Source organism: Anas acuta, chromosome Z (assembly GCF_963932015.1).
Source record: "Anas acuta chromosome Z, bAnaAcu1.1, whole genome shotgun sequence".
NCBI lineage: Eukaryota > Metazoa > Chordata > Aves > Anseriformes > Anatidae > Anas > Anas acuta.
In genome coordinates this window covers 27186053-27211639 of record NC_089017.1, presented here as the reverse complement: position 1 = coordinate 27211639, position 25587 = coordinate 27186053, and the positions used below count along the sequence as shown (strand labels likewise).

Here is a 25587-nt window from a genome sequence, read left to right as displayed (position 1 = left end):
CGCATTCACCTCACCCCTGCCTGGGTCCCTTTTTATATCTTGGTAATTCCGGGATTATGCAGCACATCCTGGTATATTCTGTGACTGCACGCACTGTTGCTAGGGAGTCGTCTCTGTCCCTCTGGTGGTCATGAAGATGAAGGCTGTAGTCTTCCTCGGTGTTGTGGTTCAACTTCATTTTTTATTTGGTCATGTTGGCCCAGCGTGAGACAGGAAGGCAGGATGTCAATACACTAGTTTAGCAACTTATCAGGAGATGGTTACATGAGCTTTGCAGCTGTGTCTTTGAACAAAAGAGGCAACTGAGATGCAGAAGGAGAGAAGGGGAGGGGGTTCTCTTTTTTGTTACATTAAACAAAAGAATTTTCATAGTGTCTAGCCAAGCATTATACAGCTCCTTACTTCAGCAGGGAGCTTTCGCAACTCCCTCTCCTCAAACAGAACTCCTTGTTTTTATAATACAAAAGACAATGAACAAACATTTATGGTGTATTACAAGAACCACATTCTTATAATGCAGTCTAAAATTCTCTCTCTGTTTATCATCTGAGCACTGAAGTAATTTATTTTTTAAGGGAGCTATTTGTGTTCAAATAAACTTATCAAATGATAGTTTAAACTGCTCTGGTTTACCGTCTGAACCAATTGTATCCAGATCTATGGAGTTCATTGGTTTCCACAGAAATTCACAAATTCTCAGCTGTTGGAGAGCGTTTAAATTTTTCTCAGTGTGTGTGGGGAGGAGGGGTAGGAAGTGGTCCGGGAGAAGGGCTGTGCACAATATACCTTTGAAAGTTTAGCCTTTTGTTGTGCTGCTTTCTAATGTTTAACATGCTTCATCAAATAATCTGTGATGGCTTTACTCAGGTGGGCAGCAGAGTTCCACCACAACCACTCTCTCACTTTCCTCTTCAAAGGGAAAGGGGGAGAAAACACAGTGAAAAGGGCTCAAAGACAGGGAGATAATGCAACAATTACTGTCACAGGCAAAACAGAGTCAGCATAGGGAGATTAGAGAAATATATTACGTCTTACTAACAAGCTAGAACAGTGAGAGACAAAGAACAACAAAAACACCTTCCACAATCCGCCCTCTTCCACCTCCTACCCTTGAGCAGCATAGGGAAACCTCTAGGTGTTCTCCACATGCTGCAGCCTCCTTCAGCCTAGATCACAGAATCACAGAATTTCTAGGTTGGAAGAGACCTCAAGATCATCGAGTCCAACCTCTGACCTAACGCTAACAGTCCCCACTAAACCATATCCCTAAGTTCTACATCTAAACGTCTTTTAAAGACTCCCAGGGATGGTGACTCCACCACCTCCCTGGGCAGCTTGTTCCAACGCCTAACAACCCTTTCGGTAAAGAAGTTCTTCCTAACATCTAACCTAAAACTCCCCTGGCGCAACTTAAGCCCATTCCCCCTCGTCCTGTCACCAGGCACGTGGGAGAACAGGCCAACCCCCACCTCGTTACAGCCTCCTTTAAGGTATCTGTAGAGAGCGATAAGGTCGCCCCTGAGCCTCCTCTTCTTCAGGCTGAACAAACCCAGCTCACTCAGCCGCTCCTCGTAGGACTTCTTCTCCAGGCCCCTCACCAACTTCGTCGCCCTTCTCTGGACCCGCTCAAGCACCTCCATGTCCTTCTTGCAGCGAGGGGCCCAAAACTGAACACAGTACTCAAGGTGCGGCCTCACCAGAGCCGAGTACAGGGGGACGATCACCTCCCTAGCCCTGCTGGTCACACTGCTTCTTACACAAGCCAGGATGCCGTTGGCCTTCTTGGCCACCTGAGCACACTGCTGGCTCATATTCTGCCGACTGTCCACCATCACTCCCAGGTCCTTCTCTGCCTGGCAGCTCTCCAACCACTCATCTCCCAGCCTGTAGCTCTGCTTGGGGTTATTGCACCCCAGGTACAGGACCCAGCACTTGGCCTTGTTGAACCTCATGCAGTTGACCTCAGCCCATTGGTGCAGCCTATCTAGATCCTCCTGCAGAGCTTTCCTACCCTCGAGCAGATTGACACATGCACATAGCTTGGTGTCATCTGCAAACTTACTGAGGGTGCACTCAATGCCCTCGTCCAGATCCTTGATGAAGATATTAAAGAGGACCAGCCCCAGCACTGAGCCCTGGGGGACGCCACTAGTGACCGGCCTCCAACTGGACTTGACTCCATTTACCACGACTCTTTGGGCCCGGCTATCCAGCCAGTTTCTAACCCAATGAAGCGTGCGCCAGTCCAAGCCAAGAGCAGCCAGTTTCTTGAGGAGAATGCTGTGGGAGACGGTGTCAAAAGCCTTGCTGAAGTCAAGGTAGACCACATCCACAGCCTTTTTCCCACGTCCACCCAGCGCGTCACTTTGTCATAGAAGGAGATGAGGTTCGTCAAGCAGGACCTGCCTTCCATAAACCCATGCTGACTGGGCCTGATTGCCTGCTTGCCCTTCAAGTGCCGCATGATGACTCCCAAGAGGATCTGCTCCATGAGCTTCCCTGGTACTGAGGTCAAACTGACAGGCCTGTAGTTCCCCGGGTCTGCCCTGCGGCCCTTCTTGTAGATGGGCGTCACATTTGCTAGCCGCCAGTCAGCTGGGACCTCCCTCGATAGCCAGGACTGTTGATAAATGATGGATAGGGGCTTGGCCAGCTCCTCTGCCAGTTCTCTCAGTACCCTTGGGTGGATCCCATCCGGCCCCATTGACTTGTGCACATTCAAGTGCCGTACCAGGTCACCAACCCGTTCCTCATGGATAGGGTTGGTGGAGGGGATCCTGCTCGCCATCCCCTTCCACCAGCTCAGGGTACTGGGTATCCAGAGAACAAGTGGTATTGCCACTAAAGACTGAGGCAAAGAAGACATTGAGCACCTCCGCCTTTTCCTCATCTCTTGTAACAAGTTTTCCCCCCACATCCAGTAAAGGATGGAGATTCTCCTTAGTCCTCCTTTTTGTGTTGATGTATTTATAAAAGCGTTTTTTGATATCTTTAACGGCAGTAGCCAGATTGAGCTCCAGATGAGCTTTGGCCTTCCTCATTTTGTCCCTGCACAGCCTCGCAACATCCTTATAGTCCTCCCTAGTGGCCTGCCCACTTTTCCAAAGATTATAAACCCTCTTTTTTCTCCTAAGATCAAGTCACAGTTCTCTGTTGAGCCAGGCTGGTCTTCTTCCCCGCTGGCTCATCTTTGGGCACGTGGGAACAGACCGCTCCTGCGCCATTAAGATTTCCCTCTTGAAGAGCGCCCAGCCTTCCTGGACTCCTCTGCCCTTCAGAATCGCCTCCCAAGGGACTCTGCCAACCAGTGTCCTGAGCAGCTCAAAGTCAGCCCTACGGAAGTCCAAGACTGAAGTTTTATTGGTTCCCTTCCTGACTTTGCCAAGAATGGAGAACTCCACCATTTCATGGTCACTCTGCCCAAGACAGCTCCCGACAATCACATCGTCCGCCAGTCCTCTGTTTGTGAAGAGAAGGTCTAGCGGGGCACCACCCCTGGTAGGCTCACTAATCGGCTGCGTCAGCAAGCTATCTTCCACTGTCTCCAGAAACCTCCTAGACTGCTTTCTCTGGGCTGTGTTGTGCTTCCAGGATATGTCAGGGAAGTTGAAGTCACCCACGAGTACAAGTGCTGAAGATTTTGCAACTTCTGTCAGTTGCCTGTAGAACTCCTCATCCGTCTCCTCATCCTGGTTCGGCAGTCTATAACAGACCCCGACCAGGACACTAGCCTTGTTGTCCCTGCCAATCCTAACCCAAAGGGACTTGACCTTGTCATTCCCAGCCTCCAGTTCTACAACATCGAAAGACTCTCTAATATAGAGAGCCACACCACCACCCCTTCTGTGCTGCCTGTCCCTTCTGAAGAGCTTATAGCCAGGCATCGCAGCACTCCAGTCATGAGACTGGTCCCACCACGTCTCCGTGATGGCAACCAAGTCGTAGCCTGCCCGCTGCACGATGGCTTCCAGCTCCTCCTGTTTGTTACCCATGCTGCGTGCAGTGGTGTAGATGCACTTCAGCTGGGCCTTTACCTTATCCTCCGGCCTTGCCATTGTTCCCCCTGGCACAGCCCCATCCCCCTTCTTACCTAGTTTAAAGCCCTATCAATGAGCCCCGCCAGCTCCTGGCCAAGGATCCTTTTTCCCCTAAAGGATAGGGACCCGTCTACAGCCATCAGACCAGGTGCTGAGTAAACTGACCCATGGTCGAAAAAAAAAAGATTTCTGCATTGGCACCAGCCCCGAAGCCACATGTTTAACAGGTGGGCTTTCCGTGTCCTCTCCGTACCCCTCCCTGTCACCATAGGGATGGATGAAAATACCACCTGCACTCCCGCTCCTTCCACTAATCGTCCCAGCCCCCTAAAGTCTCGTTTGATGGCCTTCAGGCTTCTGTCTTCAATGTTGTCACTGCTCGCCTGGACTATTAGAAGAGGATAATAATCAGAGGGGCGTACCAGGTTGGGAAGCTTCCTGGCAACATCCCTGACCCTGACCCCAGGGAGGCAGCAGACTTCCCTACGGGTAGAGTCAGGCCAACAAATAGGGCCCTCTATTCCCCTAAGGATAGAGTCTCCCACAACAATAACCCTCCTGTCTTTCTTGGTGGAGGCAGTCCTGAGACATGGAGTCGACCTCCTCGTCCTAGGCATCCTCCTGGGAACACTTGCTACCTCTTCCTCAGTTGCTGGTCTGTCGAGCTCCAGGGCCTCAAACCTGTTTCGTAAGGGCACCTGGGAAGGTGGGGCCGTAAGGGGAGGGCATCGCCTGCCATGTCGAGCAGGAACCTGTCTCCATTCCTCCTCAACTCCCAGATCCCCTCCCTCTGCCCGATGGCGACAGGGCATGGGGTCCACCCCTATTTGGGGTGTCTCAGCCCGGTACCTCTCCTTGAGGCCCTGCAGGGAGTTACTCCACAAGTCTATCTCCTGCTCACACTCCCTGATATCCCTCAACCTCTCCACATCCTCCTTGAGCTCCGCCACCATGCGGACCAGGTCATCCACCTGCTCGCACCTCATGCACGCAGTGTCTCTGCCTCCCGCCGATGGCAGCAGCAGGCTCTGACACTCCCTGCATCCGGTGACCTGAACCGCTGCATTTTTTAACGGGTAGTTGGTCTGGGTGTGTACCGACTTCCTGGAGAGTGCACCCTGCCTGGTGGAGACTATTATCACCTAGCTAACGGCTGTCGTTAAGAGGTGTTCGTGTGGGCGGGGGTAGCTCTCCGCCCTTCCTGCTCGCCCTGCCTGAGCGAACTGCCGTGCAAACTGCCGCGCCACTCTGTTCTGATGCTCCACGCCCTGTTTGCCCGCCCTGTTTGCCTTGCTCCTGGTCGCTCGCGCTCCCTAGGGGCTGCTTTTGAACGGCCGGGGAGGGGGCGCTGCTGGCTCCGCCTTCGCCTCATCAGCCTCCCACACGAGGGCTGCCGGGTCCTGGCGGCTCCCTGAAGTAGGCTCGATGCTGGAAAATTAGCCCTGCCTGGCCCAATCCCCCGCTCCGCTGCAGAACACGTCTGCCCCGGAGCCGATCGCCTCGGCAAATGGCATCTTCCACAATCCACCCTCTTCCACCTCCTACCCTTGAGCAGCATAGGGAAACCTTTAGGTGTTCTCCACATGCTGCAGCCTCCTTCAGCCTAGATCTACCTACTCCACTGTGGGCTCCTCTACAGGCTGTAGCACGGAGATCTGCTCCACTGTGGGACCAATGGGCCGCAAGGTCACAACCTGCTCCACCATGGGCCTCTCCACAGGTTGCAGGGGAACTTCAGATCTGGCACCTGGAGCATCTCCTTCCCCTCTGTCTTAATTCACCATGGTGCCTACAGGGCTCTTTTTACAGGGCATCACTCTCCCAGATGCTGTTGTGCAATAGTTTTTGTTTGTTTGTTTGTTTGTTTTCCCCTTTCTTAAATCTGCTCTCACAGAGACTCAAACAACGTTGCTTGTTTGCTCAGTTTTGGACAGTGGTGGGTCCCTTTAAGCTGGCTTGAACTGGCCCTTATCTAACGTGGGGCAGCTTCTGGATTCTTCACACAGAGGCCACCCCTACAGCACCCTACTACCAAAACCTTGCCATGTAAACCCAATACACATCCAAAGTGTACCATGTAATGTTTTAACTCATTGATTTCTCTGTAGTATATGTGTATGTTAATTAGCATTGAACTATAATTTGCCCATTTTCCTGTATATCTATTGTCTAACCATTCATTGCCAGTGGTGATAGATAGCTTTTGTTTTGTATTTCTTAGATCTCAGGATAGAATATTTTTGATCCAGTTCCAAATCCGCAAGCTCAGGGTGAGTAATTCTTTTTGATATTTCCTTTTGCTGAATTTGGATATTTATGTGAAGAACTGCATTCTAGCACGTTTCTTGGATCATGAAATATTATATATACATATACAGGTAGATGTATGATAATGTGAGCTGGTAATATCAGCCATTAATTCATGTCTCACTACCACCACCATGAGAATGTGAGGATTATTTTTTTCCATTCTGAGTAGATAGAAAATAAATTTGTTCTTTTTGTTGTTGTTGTCATTGTTGATATGGTTTTTGTTTGTTTGTTTGCTTGTTTTTAGTGTAGTTTAACTGAAGATATTGTGATATAACTGAACATCAGTGCTATATTTGTGTAACTTAACTACATTGTATTTTGGGAGTATTAATAATATAGTCATCAAAGACAAGAGCTGACATAATTTCAGAGTGAAAGAGATAACATGAACCAAAAGGTAACGACTTTTAAAAAGGACAGAATTTCTCCAGATATAAATGACATTTTTTATATTAAATCTGTTGAAAGAAACCATACTTTTGGAATGAATAGGGGACGGAAATGGTAAGAAGTAAAACTTTATTTATAATCACATATTTTTGTCCTCAGTATATGGGCAGGTCCAGTGGGCTTTGATTCCATCCAATCTCTTCCATTTTTCCATAAGATTATTTCTTGCTCTTTTGATTGCTTTCTTTGAGGAGTGGAGTTGAGCATTGCCAACTCAGAGCCTGTACATCACATCTGTCTTCCTGCAGTCTTCCCTGCAGATCTGGAGATGACACTGAGGTGTCTATTGTAGTCTATAATCTAGTTTTAAATTTCAAATCCCTGAAATCTAGTCTTTTTCTAGATGCTCGTGTCTATAGGCACTCAGCACTTTACAGATTCCTGTAAAGGTCCTCTATTCAGAGAAATTCTGTAGGAGTATGCAAACTAATATTGTCAAAAGTCCTATCTGTACAAATATCTGCCTCTTTAAGTTTCTTAATGTCTAGTGGTTGAGGAAACATTAACAATGTTTAAAAACATCACACATTAGGGAAATCTCACTATAATATTATGTTACTTAACATAGACTTCCTGGCAATCTACCACTGCCTTAATTTTTTTAACAACTGCTATGTAAAATATATATATAATAAGTATGTGTGTGTATGTATCATGCATAATAAAGCTTTGCTTTTGAAGAAAGATATATGCAAGACCAATAATAGTTCATAGTCTGAGAAGTTAGGATTTCAAAGGTAGCTTAAACCATACTTTGTGCTTACAAATATGAGACATAAACATAACATGGATAACCATATTAGCTAATTAATAATTATCATAAAACTATGGTAAAATATGGTTTTGTGTAAAGAGAAAAAATACAAATTAAACATAACACCAATTATGGGGAAAATACAACTGAAAAGAAGTTCTAACCAAATTTTATGTTGGCTCACTTAAGTTTAGTATACTTGGAGCAATTAAAAGATACTGCTGCTAAGACTCTGCTATGGATAGGTACTCATTTCCAATAACAAAATCTTTCCAAGCTGTTCAAAGTAGAAAGATAAATACTTCCTTGCATAAACTGACCATGTTCAAATTATATAAATTAGACATGGGATTCTCCCTGGTGGTCTTTTTAAACTGTAGTTATAGCTTTTTTTTTTATTTTATTTTCTTATTTTTTCCTCATATTGTTTTATTGTTTTATTTGCCTGCATATTTTTTCTTTTATTCTTTTTTTTCTTTACATATACGTGATGAAGATAACCAGACCAGAGCTAGAATAGCCTGTTACTCAAGTTTTGAAGAATTCTTGTGAAACTTGGATCAGGGATGAAGTCCAATCCTGTAGAGAAAGCAGTATTTTCTCCAGCTAGAAGTTTAAACAGACTTGTGACATATTTGATTTAGTTATTTATATAATACTTGAAAATAAAACAAACAAACAAATAATATGGAGAAATGTAAGTATCAGTATCACCATTAAAATACCAGTACAGACTTTGCACACCTTGCTATGTTAAAAAAAAAAAAAAAAAAAAAAAAAAAAAAAAAGCAACAAACAAGAAATTAAATTGTGTTTAAAATAAAACATATAAAGACAAACAAAAACAAGCAAAAACAATAAATTGGAACCAGCAGGTGAAAATAAATCTATAAGACTGAATTTACCTAGCCTTATGTCAGTCATGTCTGCGCCTCCCTCGATACTCAATATTTATTTATTTCAGTAGTAAATAAATTGCCATTCCCATTTCTTCTTCTCCCTCTTTCTTTTTTCTTTTTTTTTTCTAATAATCTCTTTCTAATTCAGATCTAGATTTATTTTTAACTTTATTCAGACTTTTATGTATGTAGAGTCACCATGTTCCTTGACCAAATTCCTCAAGAAATGCCAGTCAGCCAGTCAAACAAGCAATGTTACAAATAATTGTTAAATGTGCAAGGGGAGGAAACTAAAAAATCTGTTTCTTGCTCATATTGAGGATGAATAGAGATGAGTCTGCCAAAGGCAGTGGATAACCATAGCAGTTTTGAAGAATTTGTCTTTATGCTAAGAAAATAAAGGTATTTTGGCCCAGAGTTGTCTTTCTCAAGTTTTCAATAATCTTATGTCAGTGAAAGGAATATCAAGGAAAATATTTGTCATACCATGTAAGATTTTCATTTTCAACTTATGAGCCTTTTGACTATTAGCTTGACACTTAAGAAATTAATTTTTCCTTGTTATTGATCAGTAGAGTGGTCAAGAATTTATTATCTCAGAAATTTAATAAGCTATACTTTTGTTATAGAATAAAATAATCTAATCTAGAAACAGATAAAAAAAAAAAAAAGATAATTCTAAAGATTGAATTTTCAGTAAATTCCTTTAGATGCTGTTCCACAAACAACCATGTGTAAGATTATAGATAATGGCTATATGTTCAATGGCAAAACCTTACCACATACAACACTGTATTTGGCAATCTTTACTTCTGATCATTAATTCATATATGAATAGATAGACAAAACCACAAACTTATATGGTACGCATTTTAAAGAATACATTAAGCCTTGTGAATTCTCTCTATATTTGATCCTGTTCAGTCCTTAAGTGTGAGCATTATTTTCTTAGATAGACATACTTATCCTATATATTTACATATTTCCAATGAAACAGGCAATATTTTCTTAAAAGCCCTGTGAAAGTGCATAGCTAGTGAAAGTCCCTGAAAAGTGAATTACAAGCATGGTATTTGTAACAATATAGAAAAAACAAACACAGCAATTTAATACTCTTACAGCAAGTTCATACTCTTAGTAGTGATTTACCAGTAAGTGAAACAATATGACTAAAAAATTTGTAGCTTATGCCACAATACAAATAAAAGGTTGGATGTAGGACAAGAATGAGGTATGTTATTTTTCTAAGGTTGTTTTGCTTTTCTGATATTGACAAAAAAAAAAAAAAAAAAAAAGTTATTTATACTGAAACATATTCTATCTTTCTGAACAATTAAGAAGTATCAACTAAAAAATATTTTATTTGAAGCACAGTATATTCCATAAAATTTTTGATCAAGGAATAAAATTAATAAAATAATAACCAAATAACCGACTTGCATAAAATTTTAAATGAAAAAAAAAAAAAGCTTTTATGCTGAAGACTAGTTTTCTAGTGTATGTTCTCTGAAAATATTGATTAAAAATCTCTATGATGGTAACAGTCTAGGAAAATCATTATTAGAACAATATTACAAAATCCTGATAATATTTTGCCTTTTGTACCTCTAAGAATGTCATTCTATCTCTTGTTAGTAAGATTATTTCTGAATTTAAAATGAGATTTAAAAGAAAAGGCAGCTTGGATCTAATTTTCAGGTGGATAGTGCTAAACATACAGTGGGATTTACGTTTAAATCTCTTTTTATAGAAGTTAGAGACCCATATTAAGATTTTCAGGATTTAACAGGAAGGTTATATTTTGCTACATAAAAGGTATTTTGATAGTTCTCAGCAACCAGTAATTGCACCTTAAAATTTGCTCTCAGATCTTGTGTGGAACAAGAGACTATATTGTAGTGCTGTAAATTCAGAGAAGATATGTATTTATTATAAACTAAATGAAGTCAATCAAGAAATAATTATGATGTCATACTGCCACATATGCAACTGGATAAATTGATTCAAAATGTAATGCTGTTTAAACTACTAAATGGGTGACATGCATGCCTTTTCTGACACACAAAAGTCAGGCACACTGGAGGCTACATTACCAAAGGATTAGCAATTGCTCTTAGACTGATTTTCTTACCTATCTTTGATCTTCTTTGAATAACCCTGTCCATCCCACCAAACACAATTATTATTGGTTACTGTCAGGCTACAAGAAAAGAGGGGAAATTATTTGAATCCATTATCTTATACTCAAAGACTATGTCAGTATCTGCTTATCATAAGTTCAATTATTCACATTGACAAAGGATGTGGAATTGGAAATGTAAATTATAAGTTATAGGTAAAATTATTTCTTTCATCCAATCTCAATTATTACTGAATATCTGAAACACAGATGATTTAAAATGCAACATAGCAATTTTTTTTTTTCCATTTGCTTATGCAGAGATCTGCTAACCCTCTGAATAGAGAAAATTTTCCCCAGGACAAAAATATATTGTACTACCTTATTGGAATGCTGCAAGACAACAATAACTCATATAGTTTCACTTTACTCATTATAAGATTGATAAATCAAGGATATATATTTATATATATAATATAATGACAGATGTAAACTCTTTCAGTTTTTAAAGATCTGAGAATTATTCTTCAGGTATCTTTTCCCAAAAGCTAGTAGAAAATACTGCGATTGATGTCAGTGACCTGTAAATGAACTCCTATTTATATGTATGTGCATGTATCTATGCAGTTCTAGTGGGCTTGATGCTACACAGAAGTCCTTGTCACACAGCTCCATGTACTATAACTTCTTACATACCTTCTTACCTATTACATACCTTACATACCTTATACCTATTGTTTAATGTAAATTATTTTCAGTGGACTTATAAGGACATAAAAACAAATGAGTGAGACATTATTCTGTACAACTCACCTGCAAAAAGGGAGGGGAAGTAAGAATTTGCCTAATAAAATATAAAAAGCTTTATAAATCATAGAATCATTGACTATCCTGAGTTGGAAGGGACACACAAAGATCATTGAGTCCAACTCCTGGCTCCACACAGGTCCACCTGTTCAGGCCATATGACTGAACACAGCCCAAATACTTCTTAAACTCTGACAGGCTTGGTGTGGTGCTGTGACTACATCCCTGGGGAGCCTGTTCCAGTGTGCAACAACCCTATTGATGAAGAACCTCTTCCTGATATCCAACCTGAACCTCCCCTGTCGCAGCTTGACTCTATTCCCGCGGGTCCTATTACTTGTCATTAAAGATCAGGATGTGCTCCTCCACTCCCCTTCATGAGGAAGCTGTAGACTATGATGAGGTGTCCCCTCAGCCTCCTTTTTTCCAGGCTGAACAGAGAAAGTGACCTCACCTGCTCCTCATATATCTTCTCCTCTAGGCCCTTCACTATCTTTGTAGCCCTTCTCTGGTTACTCTCCAATCGTTTCACATCCTTTTTGTACTGTGGTGCCCAGAACTGCACACAGTACTCAAGGTGAGGCTGCACCAGTGCAGAGTAGATTAGGACAATCACTTTCCTCGACCGACTAGCAATGCCATGTTTGATGTACCCCAGCATACGGTTGGCCCTCCTGGCTGCCAGGGCACACTTGGCTCATATTCAACTTGTTATCAACAACAGCTCCCAGACCCCTCTCTGCAACACTGCTCTCCAGCATCTCATTGCCCAGTCTGTACATATAGCCAGGGTTGCTGCGTCGCAGGTGCAGGACCTGGCACTTACTCGAGTTCAACTTCATGCAGTTGGTGATTGCCCAGCTCTCCAATCTGTCCGGATCTTTTTGCAGTGCCTTTCCACCCTAGCAGAGTCAACAACTCCTCCAAGTTTAGTGTCATCAGCAAATTTGCTCAAAACACTTTCTACTCCTACATCCGAATTGTTTATAATAACATTGAAGAGAACTGGCCCTAAAATGGAGCCTTGCAGGACTCCACTAGTCAGCCTGACATGGCCCCATTTACCACAACCTTTTGAGCCCTACCCATCAGCCAATTGTTTACCCATCATGTGATGTTTTTGTTTAGCTGTATGCTATGTCCAGTAGGATTGTATGGGAAACTGAAAAATAAATACCCACACAGCATGAAATTTATTGCTAGACATTGGAAATGAGAATTAAAGAGCTTCTTGATGTCTCTTTAAAAAAAGTTGTCATTATTTCACATTCAGCTTGGATGAAGATCAAATAGTTACCTTAATCATTAGTGAAAGTGTTGTTAAACCACAAGTTTGTCAGAGATTTGTTGATTTATAATTAATGTAGAAAACATAAAATAAAAAACACACTTGTATTTAGACTGTTAATGGTTATTGGACATATGCTTCATGGAGTAAAATCTTCATCCAGCTTCTGCTCATGAAAGAAGCAAACTTTGAAAAACAGCATACATGTTAAAAAGTATCACCTGAGTAGGCAACACGCTGACCTGTGAAGAGACCAGCTCAAATTTGTGATACTATGAGTTTGGTGAAATAGCAGAAAAAACACCACTGCCACCATATGCCCGCTCCTCCCCTTCCTTCCTCCATTTTATATGCGGTTATGGTTACTTTTCAAAATTTGTTTTGAGAGGTATAAGAAAATATGTCACTAACATTCTCTTGGGAATTCATGGAATTAATTCTAGTCCATTAACAAGATAAAATATTCCCATCTTCCTTCATGGAAATTTTTTGTGTGTATATGTGTGTGCTATGTGGAAGAGGTTTTTTTGTTTGTTTGTTTTTTCTTTTTTTGTTTCTCCCTGTGTTTTTGTGCATAGCAAAAAGCTGCATAGAAATTAAACAGAAAAATTACATAGGCTAAAACAAAATTCTGTCCAGTCTATTTAGGACTGAGTGCAAAAATATACAATTCACTTCATAAACAAAGACAGGGAAAAAGATGTAGACTTTCAAAGAGGTGTAAACACATTCATTTATATAACTTGCCAATGAGTACAGTAAACTCTGATATTCCAGTAACCTCTGACAGAATTTTTATTGGGGAGAAAATCACTTATATGTATTGTTTAAATAAATACACAACTAAATGCAATGCAAGTCTAATTCTATAAGCATCTGAGGGGTGTCTCACAATTGATAGCCCTTGTTCTTGTGGGGGACGTTAGCTTACTAGATTGTCTGCTGGAAATACAGCAGAAAATAAACAGTCTAGGAACTTTCTGGAATGTGTGGAAGATAACTTTCTGACACAGCTGGAGAGTGACACAACTAGGGAAGGCACCCCACTGAACCTTTTGTTGTGAGCAGGGAAGGATTTGTTGATTGTGTGAAGGTTGCAGGCTGTGATCGTAGTGATCATGAATTAATAAAGCTTTTGATTCTTGGAAATGTAAAGAGGGGGTTAGCTGAACTGCCACCTTGGACTTCTGGAGGGCAGACTTTGGCCTATTTAGGAGACTAGTTGATAGAGTCCCTTGGGAGGTAGTGCTGAAAGGCAAAGGAGTCCTGGAAGGCTGGATATTCTTCAAGAAAGCAATCCTAATGGCACAGGAGCAGGCTGTCCCCATGTGTCTAAAGTTGAACTGTCAGGAAAGAAGATCAGCTTGGCTGGACAAAAAGCTTTGGCTAGAGCTCAGGAAGAAAAAGAATGTTTACAGCCTATGGAATAAGGTGCAGGCCACTCAGGAGGACTACAGAGATATCATGAAGCTGTGCAGGGAGATAATTAGAAGGGCCAAAGCACAACTAGAACTCAATTTGGCTACTGCTGCTAAGGACAATAATATATATATATATATATATATATATATATATATATATATATATATATATATATATATATATATATATATATACATAAATAAGAAAAGGAGAATTAAGGAGAATCTACAGGCTTTATAAGATGTGGGGGAAAACACAATGACAAGGGATGAGGAAAAGGCTGAGATACTTAATGCCTATTACCTAATTTTTTAGTAGTAAGCCTAGTTGTTCTCTGAGTACTAAGTCACCTGAGCTGTTAGATAGGGACAAAGAGCAGAATGAAGCCCTCATAATCCAAGATGAAATGATTAGTGACCTGCTACACCATTTAGATGTACACATGTCTATAGGGCTAAATGGAATCTACCTAAGGGTAACAAAGGAGCTGGCAGAAGTGCTTACAAAGCTGCTTTCTGCCATTTATCAGCCATCAAAACTATCAGGGAAAGTCCCAGTTGACTGGCAACTAGCAAGTGTGATGCCCATCTGTCGCGTTAAGGGGTGTAGCTGATTAACTGTTACGGGCCCGGTTGGATTCAGAGTACTGAAGCAGTCGGACATTCACCAAAAACACGTTAACCGTCTGGGGGTCCCTTCCGACATTCACCATCAATGCATTAACCGTCTGGGGGTCCGTTCAGACATTCACCAAAAACGCATTAACTGTCTGGGGGTCTGGTTGGATTCAGAACACTGAACTATCACAGATAACCACCCTCACCCTAGTTGCACTTAATGAGAGCTATCACAATGCAATCAAGTATGGTTTATTACAGCAACAGATAATCAGGTTCTTTTGGATTGCCGGCTGTCTGCAAAAGTAAGCTAGTATGCATGAAATACACAGGTGTTATAGGTGTTATAGGTGTTACAGATGTTACAGATGTCACAGGTGTTACAGGTGTTACAGGTGTCACAGGTGTCACAGGTGTCACAGGTGCGCAGCCTAGAAATAAACGCGTTAAAAAGATCAAAGACTCTATAGAGATTTATAAGCAAGTATTCAGATCTCACCCAAAGGCGTCCCAATGAGGGGGGAAGAGAGGCTCAGCCTGTCGACTGATCCCAGGAGTCAGGAGGTCCTAAGGATGCTGCATGTCCTCGGGATGGTATCTCCCCTGACGGTGGTATCTTCCCTAACATCCCCTCTCTCTTGGGCCAATTTATATTATTTTCTATCTTTTAGGTGGAGCTTGAGTGTCTCTAGTCAAGCATATCTTAGTTATGATTGGTGTAAAGTTTTCCCGTCTCCGTTTAAAGTAATAGGCTCTGAGAAATTCAGGGCGCATGCTCAGTGAGGGGTGGTCGCACCTTGGAGGCGGGTAGCTTTTGGGATGGAGGTGTGTTTTGGTATTATAATGATATTATAATGAGCAAAAAGTACACTAGGGTACAGCATTTGTCAAAACATGACAGGTCTTTGGCTCAGGGTGGCAAAAAGTGCAGCTTTGTGCACAAGAACAATCGAGGCCCCACCTGATTACAGAGCCTAGCTGTGGTGTCTCCACTCCACTCTACGCTCCGTGCTGTTCCTTAGGGCTAGCACACCAAGTTTCGCCAGCGCAATAGCATCTAAGGTTGAGAGCCTAGGGAATGCTCAGGTAATGCAATTATGCCCTACCCTGAAAGCCTCTTCAATGCTGTACCTTTTCCTTAAAAATGTGAATGTTAGTTTTATTTTCCTAGTTACTTCAGGAAATTACACCACACCATCTACAAAAAAAAAAAGACCAGAAGAAGGATCCAGGAAACCACAGGCAAGTCAGTCAGACTTTGGTACTCCTAAGAGTTATGGAGCAGATCGTCTAGAGTGCAATTAGAGAGTATGTACAGGACAACCAAGTGATCTGGCCCATGCGGCCAGAGTTTACAAAAGGTATATTTTGCTTGACTAACTTGATCTGTGTCTATGTCAGGGTGATTGCCTTAGTGGCTGACAGAAAGACTGTGGATGTCGTCTACCTAGGCTTCAGTAAAGATTGTGACACCGCTTCCTACAGCATTCTTTTGGATAAATTGACTGCTTGTGCCTTGGACAGGCATGCACTTTGCTTGGTAAAAAAAAACGGATGGGTGGCAGGACCCAATAAGGTGTGGTAAATAGAATTGAGTTTTAGGCTGGTGACTAGTGTTGTCCTCCAGGGCTCAGTACTGGGGCCAGTTCTCCTTAATATCTTTAGTAATAGCCTGGACAAGGGGATCAAGGGCACCCTCAGTAAGTTTGCAGATGACTCAAAGATGGGCAGGAGTGTTAATCTGCTTGACAGTGGGAAGTCTTTACAAAGGGATCTGGATAAACTGGAGCAATGGGCCGAGGCCAACTGCAACTTCAATATCAAAGATATCTGAATGCACAGACTCCATAGGAGTATGCAACTTCTATGATAATTTTATCTTTGTCTTAATTTTTCTTCCCTCTACAATATCAAATTCATGTACTTTATGTACTATTACTTATCCTTTTGACTGATGATAAACCTATTGATCTTTATCAAGGTTTGTATCTGAACTAAAACTTGTTATTTTTTAGACTATAGGTGTACTTGGAGGACAAGATTAGTCTTCTGTTAAATCATTTCATTGATAATGAGGAATTAGGTGGGGGGGGGGGAAAGTAACTTGTAATGGTAGAAAAAATCTTTAAAGCATATTTAGGTCTGCAAAAGTCTTTCAAGAGAATATAGGTAATTCTTTAGGTGATAAAAGAGATTTCATTACATAGCTGAGCAGAATTAAAGCCCTTACCCTTCCCTTCCCTTCCCTTCCCTTCCCTTCCCTTCCCTTCCCTTCCCTTCCCTTCCCTTCCCTTCCCTTCCCTTCCCTTCCCTTCCCTTCCCTTCCCTTCCCTTCCCTTCCCTTCCCTTCCCTTCCCTTCCCTTCCCTTCCCTTCCCTTCCCTTCCCTTCCCTTCCCTTCCCTTCCCTTCCCTTCCCTTCCCTTCCCTTCCCTTCCCTTCCCTTCCCTTCCCTTCCCTTCCCTTCCCTTCCCTTCCCTTCCCTTCCCTTCCCTTCCCTTCCCTTCCCTTCCCTTCCCTTCCCTTCCCTTCCCTTCCCTTTCTTTTCCTTTCTCCTTCTTCTTATCCTTTACCTTCCCCTTCCCCCTCCCCTTCCCCTTCTGAGTACAATGTGTATTGCTATTTTGATGTAATGATACTCTAGTTTTTACTGTTGACAAGGAAATAATGCCATAGAAGTGCCCAAATACTTGGATATGGAAAATGAATTTAAACATGCATATTTAATGTGAACAGAAGACCATAAAATATCCATGGAATAGAATTGATGTGGATCTTCTCTAGCCTTTGTGACCTATGTTATCAGGCAGGTAAATTGAAAAAAAAAAAAAAAAAGTAATGAAAAAAATTGTTTTTCCTTCTTCCCATTTCCCTTGTATTTGCACTCTGAAAGCGGGGCATTTTAAACCTGAGGAAACATTCACTGGTGTGATACATTCGGACACAAGGTGCTTGTTTCTGAAAGGATTTTGGAGCCTGCAGCTTGATTCTTCCTCACCCACAACATCAATTAAGCTGATCTACATCAGTGTGTACACATCTCAAAATCTTTTTAGTGAGTTCCTTTACCTCCAGCAGAATTGTCCACTTCTTGTTAGATTTAAATAGACACAAGGCTCATTTTCCTTTCTAATTTCCTTTTGCTACTACCAAATAGTGGTAAACAAGGAAATAAACAAGGAAGCAAACAAACAAAAGAAAAAATGTAGATAATGTTTGTGAAAAATACAGTTTGAAGTGTTTCTCTGGCACTTTCAGGTGATCATGTGACAAACAACCAACAACCACTCTTGTCCACATTGTAACCCTAAAACTATGTTATGTTCCTATTTCTGTTACAGCAACTTTCTACTGTCCTCCTTTGGGGCAGGTGAACCTGTTCTCTCAAATGCAAAACAAAGCCCAAAAAATTCTTTATGTAAAAATACATCAGACCATTATGAAGATGTGCCATGCAACCTCTATGTTCCTTTCTAACCAAAGCAATCATTTACTAATTAGTAAAGGAAATAGAGCAAATACTGGTAATGAATAACACTGAATTATGTTCTTGCTTCAGTGGTTGAGTCTGTTATGATTGATTATTATTGCTCTCAGGAAGCTCTCTTTCACTATGGAAGGTGTTACAGTGATGGGCCCCAAGAAGTACCTTACTAGATGGAGTAGAAACTACTCCCCCACTTTGTTTTATCTCAGCAAACTTATTTAAATAGAAATAAATGCTCAAAATGCAACATAGGAGCACAAGACTCAGAATCGTAGAATCATTCTGGCCAGAAAAGATCTCTAAGATTACCTAGTCCAACCTTTACCCTAATACTAAAGTCTACCACTAAACCATGCTACTAAGTTCTAAATCTACATGTTTCTTGAAGACCTCCAGTTATGGTGATTTAACTACTTCCCTGGACAACCTACTCCAATGCCACACAATCCTTTCAGTAAAGGAGTTTCTCCTACATTAAATCACTAAAGGAGTGACACTTCAACTTTGTATGGACCAAACTTGGTAATACATTAAATATATATTTAAGACACAATTCACTCTTGAGGCAACACGGTGACCTACATCTCATTAAGTACAGATCTAATTCTGTCATAACTGATGTTCCACAAGACTGTAGTTATTAATCTGTGCAGAAGGATGACACAAGGTTTGTCATGCTGCCTTGTGCACAAAGCATGTTGGGTAAAAACGGCTATGCACAGGTTAAAAGACAGTAAAACAACCTGTTCAGCCCAATAACAAACGGGAAATTCAGAAATTGCTTTTTGCAGAGACCATGAGGACTCTGCTGATGGCTTCAGTTGTGAGGGAGCTTAAAGATCATCTCATTCCAACCCCCCTGCCATTTCAGGGATGCCACCCACCAGATCAGGTTTTCCAGGGCCTCATCCAACCTGGTGTTGAACACCTCCAGGGATGGGGCATCCACAACCTCTCTGAGCAACCTCTTCCAGTGCCTCACCACCCTTTGAGTAAAGAATTTCCTCCTAACATCTAATCTAAATCTCCTTTCTTGTAGTTTAAAACCATTCCTTCTTGTCGCTTCACTATTTGCCTGTGTACAAATGGCACTCCATCTTTTTCATAAGCCCCCTTTAGGTTGAAATGAGATGTCTCCAGAACATTCTTGTCTCCAGACTGAACATCCCCAACTCTCAGCCTTTCTTCGTAGGAGAGGTGCTCCAGCTCTCTGATCATCCTTTGCCCCTCCTCTGGCCCTTCTCTAACAGGTCTATGTCCTTGTTCTTGGGGCCCCAGATCTGGAGCAAATACTCCAAGTGGGGCCTATCAAGGGCAGAGTAGAAGGGGAAAATAGCCTTCTTTGACCTGCTGGCCATGCCCCTGTTGTTGCAGCCCAGGATGCCATCTGGTCTTTGAGACTGCAAGCACACATTGCTGGCTCATTCTGAGCTTTTCATCTACTGGAACCCCCAAGTCCTTCTCTGCAGGGCTGCTCTCAATGAGTTCTTCTCCCAGTCTGTACTCATGTCTGGGATTGCCATGATCCAGGTGCAACACCTTGCGCATGGACTTGTTGATACTTGTGAGGTTCATGTGGGCTTGCCTCTCAAGTTTGTCCAGGTCCCTTTGGATGGCATCCCTTTCTTCTGTTGTATCAACTGCACAGCCTGGTGTCACCTGCAAACTTACTGAGGCTGCACTTGATCCCCTTGTCTATGCCACTGATAAAGTTATTATACAGCACCGGTACCAAGACAGTCCCCTAAGGGACACCACTCATCACTGGCCTGCACCTGGACAAGAGATGTCAACCACAACTCTCTGGGTGCAGCCATCAAGTCATCCATTGGATGGTCCACCCTTCAAATCTATGTCTCCAATTTGGAGATCAGGATATCATGTGAGACTGTGTCAAAGGCTTACAGAAGTCCAGATTACATTACTCAGTAGATTACATTACTCAGTCTTCCTTAGATGTAGCTTTCCATGATGTAACCACCATTGTAGAAAGCTAACAGATTGGTCAGGCACAATTTGCCCTTGGTGAAGCCATTCTGGCTGTCTTGGATCACCACTTTGTCCTGCATGTGCCTTGACATTGCTTCCAGGAGGATCTGTTCCATGATCTTGTCAGGCACAGAGGTGAGGCTTACCAGTCTGTAGTTCCCAGGGTCCCCCTTTCTACCTTTTTTAATAATGGGAGTGATGTTTCCCTTTTTCCAGTCACCAGGGTCTTTGCCTGACTGCCATGCCTTTTCAAATATAGTGGATATAGCTTGATGACTACATCATCCAATTCCCTCAGGGTCCTGGGATACGTATCATTGAGCTCCATGGACTTGTACCTTCTTCAGTTTCACCAGGTGGTCTTGAACATGTTCTTCACTTACAGTGGGAGGGTGTTTACTCTCCCAGGCCTCAACTAGAGGTTCAGTGTTTCAAGAGATGTGGGAAGCCTGACTGCCAGTGAAGACTGAAGTAAAATAGTCCTCTCAGTAGTCCCAGTTCATTCAATAATCTGCTGTTCCTTGTATATATCAAATCCTGAAAAGCAAAAATTTCTTAAGTAGGGTTCTATCTCCCTGTATTCCTGTTATTTATTCTGAATATGCAGTGAAATAACACCATTAACAAAAGGACTGTATGCCTCATTTTTTCATATATTTCAAGTTACGTCTGTGTGTCCCTGCTGACTCATGGCACTGCACAGGTACTATGATGCATGTACCAAATTCTGAGGGATTCCATTAAATAGAAAATTCCTAATGCAGTTAGGCAGCATTATTTTTATGTCTGTGTTTTTTGTTTGTTTGTTTGTTTTTCTTTCCTGCTCCCTTGTGTTTTTCAGTGGCTTTTCTACTCAGTGCTGCTGTATATTAGAGTTAATTTCCGTAGGTATATTTTACAAGTCATTTCTTCTTAACAGACATTTTTTTCCCTTGTCATTCATGTTCTTGCAGTAGTTTACCAAAGGCTGCAAGTTTGTTTATGTAAGTAAAGATTAAGTAAAGACACTAAGTGTATGTAATTGCTAGTCTACAGTCAAGATTGCTCTGAATTCTCAGCTGCCAGATAAGCTAATGCATTGGAGACTGGAACACTGTGATAGCTATAGAAGAATCACAGAATTGTGGTGGTTGTAAGTGGCCTCACAAGATTATCGGGTCCAAACCCCCTGCAAAAGCAGGTTCCCTAGAGCAGGTTGCACAGGGAGGCACCCAGACGGGCCTTGAATATCTCTAGAGTAGGAGACTCCACAACAACCCTGGGCAGCCTGTTCTAGTGCTCCATCACCCTCACCCTGAAGAATTTCTTTCACATGTTGGTGTGGAACTTGCTGTGCTCCATTTTGTGGCCATGGCCCCTTGTCATATCCCCACAAACTGAAAAGAGGTTGGCCAAATCCCTCTGTCTCACACAGTTAAGATACCTGTAAACATTAATAAGATCCCCTCTCAATCTTCTCTTCTCAATGCAGAACAGACACAAGTCTCTCAATCTTTTCTGATAGGGAAGATGCTCCAGGCCCCATATCATCTTTGTAGCCCTCCGCTGGACTCTTTCCATGAGCTGCCTATCTTTTTTTTTTTTTTTTGTACCGGGGAGCCCAGAACCAGACACAATACTCCAGGTGAGGCCTGACCAGGGCAGAGCAGAGGGGGAGGATCACCTGCCTTGACCTGCTGGCCACACTCTTTTTTATGCATGCCAAGATCCCATTGGCCTTCTTGGCCACAATGGCACACTGCTGGCTCATGGTCAACCTGTTGTCCACCAGGACCCCCAGGTCCTTCTTCACAGATCTCGTCTCGAGCAGCTCATCCCCAAGGCTGTACTGATATTTGCAGTTGTTCCTTCCCAGGTGCAGGACTCTACACTTGCTCTTATTAAACCTCATTTGGTTACTTCCTACACAGCTGTCCAGCCTGTCCAGGTCTTGCTGACAGGCAGCACAGCCTTCTGGTGTGTAGGCCGCTCCTCCCAGCTTTGTATCATCACTGTACTTACTGAGGGCAGACACTATTGTCTCATCAAGGTGGTTGATAAAGATGTTGAACAAAACCTGACCCAGCACTGACCCCTGGAGAACACCGCTTGTTCTCCAGCTGGACTCTGTGCTGCTGATCACCACCCTCTGAGCTCGCCCAGTCAGCCAGTTCTCTACCCACCTTACTGTCCACTCATGTATCCCAAACTTTGTCAGCTTTGCTAGCAGAATTTTGGGGGAGAGTTTCAAAAGCCTTGCTAAAGTCAAGGTAAATGACATCCACTGCTCTCCCCCCCATCTATCCACCTGGTGATGCCATCATGGAAAGCAATGGTTAAACATGATTTCTCCTTGGTGAATCCATGCTGACTACTCCTCATAACCTTCTTCTCTTCCAATTGCTTGGAAATGGCATCCAGAATAAGACAAATACGGCTAGAATCTGAGACTAACTCGCCACAGCCAGACTTAGCTTTGCAGATTTGGAGCAAAGGTGAAGCAAGAGAGGTATATAATAACGGTATGTTGAAGAACTGACAACTGGTGCCACCGAGAAGATGGCACTATTTTAACTCCATACCAACAGAGTGAATGAGAGGTTGTACCAAGTGGAAATAGATTGCTCCTGCAGAAGTAGGAAGAGGAAGGCAGGCACAGAGTATTTAGAAAAACTTGCTGTAATTTGAAATCTGATAAAGACTATATATGACAGGGGTGAGGGCATATTTCAGCCACTATAATTGATTTGTTGAATAAAAACAAATAAACAAAAGTGAAAGATTTTGTACACTCTTATGTGAGGCAAAAACTAGTCATATGTGCATACATTGATGTGAGAAGTGCTGAGAAGTGAGAAGTGCATAGTCCTGGACCTGGGAAAGAACAAGTCCGGTACCTATAGATGCTGGCACCAACCAGCTGAAATTCAGCTCTAAAGAAGAGGACTTAGGAGTCCAAGTAGGAACCAAGTTGAACATGAGTCAGCAATGTGCCCTTGCTGCTAAGAAGACTAATGGTATTCTTGGCTGCATTAGGCCAAATATAGCCAGAAAGTTAAAAGGTGATCCTTTCCCTTTACTCAGCACCGGTGAAGCCACACATGGAGTATACTGTGCCCAGATAACCTAGATAAGCAGAGGTCCCTTCCAACCTTAACCATTCTGTGAATTTGTAAATCTGTATGTGTATAGTGGTTTTGAACTGGGGATAGCCTAGTCTTATTAAAATAAGGATGATTAAAGGCATATTATGTTAAAAATGCAACCATTTGTTTTAAATATCCTTTTTTTTTTTTTTTTTTTTCAATGTGATCTAGTATTTAATTTTATTTAATTTGCTTCTTGTGAAGAAAAACAACAGATACCTGTCGTGGTTTAACCCGGCCGGCAGCTAAACATCATGCAGCCGTTCACAAACCCTCCCCCCTCCCTCTCTGGGACGGGGGAGAGAAATGGAAAGTGAAGCCCGTGAGTTGAGATAAAGACAGTTTAATAAGACAGGAAAATAATAATAACAAAAATAATAATAACAATAATAATAATAATGATACAATGGTGATAATAGGAAAGTAATAATAATATGTACAAACAAGTGATGCACAATGCAATTGCTCACCACTCGCTGACCGATGCCCAGCCTAACCCCGAGCGGTCCGGCCCCCTCCCCCCGGCTAGCCACCCCTATATATTGTTTAGCATGACGTCAGATGGTATGGAATACCCCTTTGGCTAGTTTGGGTCACCTGGCCCGGGTCTGTCCCCTCCCAGCTCTTACTGCACCCCCAGCCTGCCCGTTGGCAGGGCAGAGTAAAAAGCTGAGATGTCCTTGGCTTAGTATAAGCACTGCTCTGCAACAATTAAAGCATCGGGGTGTTATCAGCACTCTTCTCATCCTAAGCCAAAACACAGCATTCCACCAGCTACTAGGAAGAAAATTAATTCTAACTGAAACCAGGACAGGTATTACAAATACAAAGGTATTCAGATCTGATCACTTTGGTCACTGTTTTGATGAAAGACAGTTCCAGCCTTCAGAAAAACAATAGTTCATAGAATTACTTTCAATATGATATAAACTATACAGTTTAAAATGCATACCACTATCTACCTATCTATCTATCTATCTATCTATCTATCTATCTATCTATCTATCTATCTATTTTGTTCTGCATTTCTGAACAGCAATCTTGCAAAGTATTTCTGAATACTGTAGGAGGGTAAATATATGTTTTAACTTAGTGATGCTTTATTGACCAGTTATTACTGCATATATACATATTTACATTAGTTAAATATATATATCAGATTTTTCACAGAAGGTTTTAATGAGTTATTCTTGTGCTAATATGAACAATGCAAAATAATATTATCTGTCCTTTATCCTGTGAAATGAGAATAGACAGACCATCTGAATTAGCTCTTTAAATCTGATCAAATGTTCCAGATGTTCTACTGTGAACACTACAGTTTGCCTGTGATCCATGTCAAAAATGCAGCTGTCAACACTAAAGCACACCTGCCACCAGTTTGCTCTCAGAAAATTATTTTTCAATTTTATTTGGAAATGTAATAAATTGCAAGAACAAAGCTTTGGTCTCATGTTGAAACCTATGTCACATTCCAAATTCACAATGGGTAAATAAACAGGTTTAAGGAAGTTTATATCAAAATAACCTTAAGCCTGATAAGTCATATTCTAAAAAGTTCTGCTTCTAAATAATATTGTAGATATCTTTAGAGTGTTGTTCAGTGAAACAACATAAGCTATTAAAAACCATACAGTTCACCTATGGGCTTTTGAGAGTGTGTGTGTAGAGTGTGTACTTGAGAAAGGAATATGAGTTTAAACACCTTCAGGCAAATAATTTTCCACTTTGCTACAAGAAAGAGAAAAGCACGGGACATTATCATTTAATTTAGGATGGGTATGAGTGTTGGATTTGGAATAAAGGTAGACTGACATTCTAAAGGAAGTTGCATTTATGTATGCCAAAATACATTCAACAACTAGTCTGTATACTTTCTAGATATTCTTTCACTATCTGTCTCAAATAGAAACCATGGCTTCTGATGCAAGGCTTTCATCTAATCCCCTCTATAGGGGGATTATATGATCTCTAAACCATGCAACTTTTTAATCTAATTTTATTTTATTTTTTAACTGAGAAAGAGCTGAGGTGTTACACATTTCATGCAGAATCACAAGTTATAAGACTTGAACTGTATTCTTCCAAATGAATGATTAGACCTTTATCTGCTGTGCCACCTTGCTGGAGGCTTAATGGTTTTGAGCCACATTTGTCAGTTATATAAGGCTGCACAATCAACCACTACCAAATGCTTTTATCACCTCAAGTAAAAAAAAAAAAAAAAAAAAAAAAAAAAAAAAAAAAAAAAGTTTGATATTATCATTCTTTTTTGCCTTCTA

The 25587-nt window shown here is 41.8% G+C and overlaps 1 long non-coding RNA gene across 3 annotated transcripts in view; it reads left to right on the top strand.

Annotated features, from left to right (window-relative positions):
* The window catches only part of LOC137848357 (uncharacterized), a 527539-nt gene that overhangs the window by 472339 nt on the left and 29613 nt on the right, over positions 1–25587 (top strand). For all 3 annotated transcript variants that reach the window (XR_011091309.1, XR_011091311.1, XR_011091310.1), the window contains exon 6: positions 6259–6307. This is a non-coding gene — a long non-coding RNA (uncharacterized lncRNA). The remainder of the gene's footprint in view (positions 1–6258; positions 6308–25587) is intronic.